This window comes from Microtus ochrogaster, unplaced genomic scaffold (genome assembly GCF_000317375.1).
Source record: "Microtus ochrogaster isolate Prairie Vole_2 unplaced genomic scaffold, MicOch1.0 UNK36, whole genome shotgun sequence".
Lineage (NCBI taxonomy): Eukaryota > Metazoa > Chordata > Mammalia > Rodentia > Cricetidae > Microtus > Microtus ochrogaster.
The window spans coordinates 1,881,901-1,883,993 of NW_004949134.1; positions in this window are offsets into that span (position 1 = coordinate 1,881,901).

The window sequence follows — 2,093 nt, forward strand, 5'->3', positions numbered from 1 at the left end:
CTCTTTTCTCAATGACAAATTTTGCGATGGAACCTCCCTTGTTCCTGGCAACTAAGAGCTTCAGCTGCCCAGCATGAAGAGAATTATAACTCTGTATCTCAAAAGAGAAACTCCCACATATCTCCCCAATACAACTAGACACTTGAAGTGGGTATTAGTGAGAAATGGTCAAGATGAAATATGGTTTGCTGGTCTGTGGCCACATTAGCTATCTCCTACCTATAACTGTCTTCTTCAGTTCTCAGGTTCACGTCTGTGGGTGGTGGGTTTGGATCATGACCCTATATTCAAACCCATAGGACAAAACATAAGACTCAGGAAGAGTTAGAGATGCAGGGAGTGGAAAGACCTGTGGCCTGATGAAACCTTAATTTTAATGGGTCCATAATCCAGGAGGCAGTTCTTTTGACAGTGACATTCGTGGCTTCCACATTTTGACCGGGGTGTGGTGGACCCTTGGTGTAATACCAGCTACCTTCATAGCTATAGCAGTGGAGAAAAATCACTATAGATTTAAGTGCTTCTTTGGATACCTGCTTGACCCAGACTGTCTCACCAGAAACAAGGGAAAACAGGTGATGGATCTGAGTTTGCCTAGGTCTCTTGAGTAGTCAATTAAAAGCCTTTATGGATGACTGGAGGGCCTGTAGTGACTTGAGGAAGGAGTGGTTAGAGAGTTCTGCCAACTGCTGCTCTATGAGCCTAGGACGCAGTGTAGGAGGTCTTCCTAACATTATCTCATGGGGGCAAATCTCTCCTATATGGGTTGCAGTGGCCCAAATCAAAGCAAAGAAAGAAGGCCTATCCATCCTTTGCTGGACTCTAATGAGAGGTTTGTTAGAGTTTATTTTGACTCCCTGTTTATTCTTTTTATGTGACCATAAATCTCTAGTCAATACACACAATCAGTTTTCATTCTCTGCCTAAAGCTTTAGCTATTAACTCAGGTTTTGGCTATAAAATCCAGACCACTGTCAGACCCCATGGCTAGGTGTAGTGCATATTGGGAGGGGGGGCAGTTCCTGGAAGAACTTTTTTTTTAATCTTTTTAAAAATTTATTCATTAAAAATTTCCATCTCCTCCCATCCTGGAAGAACTTTTTAAGCTACTATTTGAACAGTTTCAGTCCAGGTGTGGAATGCCTCTAACCACTTGGAAAAAGTACATATAAGACTAGGAAGTACTTGTATCCTCCCCTGGAAGGCCAGATCTTAGTGAACTTAGTTTTTTTCATCTCTTGGGTGTTGATCTCTCATTCTGACACCTTTGTAGGCATGGACTCTCTGTTTTGGACTTACATGAACACAAACCTGGCATCTGACTAAGACATCCCACACTAGACTGTCGAGGCTAAGTATAATATACCTTAGTCTGAGCAATGCAGAAAGTTTTGTGGACCCCAGATGAGTATCTTGGTGAAGGTCAGTTCCCAGAGTCCTGACCGCTGTTTCTGCGAGAATGATCTTTCCCTCTGGTGTCCTCCATAAACCTATGGATTCAAGCTGTGTAATTTTATCTTTTGCATCCTCTATTTCTTCTGGGATATACTAAGGAATTTCCAGCAACATCAGGTCAGGGTATGTTCTCAGAGTACCAATAGGCCCCACTGGTCTTAGGGCCATTTGTGAGGAAGCCAGGATAGTGGTCAAGTTATAGCTTGCCTCAGGGTTGCCATCATTTTGATGTCCTCGGAGTGGAGTAGGGGAGGTAGCAGTTTGTACAGGAAGCCAGATGAACTTTAGAAGGGCCAATATTTTTGTTTGTTTTGTTTTTAATTTCCTCTTCCCCAGTGGTCAGAGGCCCCTTTTCTCTATCAATCACACCATGGACATCTACTGTGGTAAAAACATAATGACTCTCCATGTAACGTTGGTGAACTTTCCTTTTTCCCATCTGAGATCAATCACTTGTGATCACCTGGGTCAGATCAATCAGTTCTGTTTTCTGAGCCAAGGAACCTGGCTTAGGCCTAAAGCATACAGCTAAAGTAACTACCACAGCTTCCATGTACCGGGCTTCATCTTTCATCCTGTGATGGCTGTGGATAAGCACCTGCAGGTCATCACCAGGCATGAAGATAACAGGATTGAAA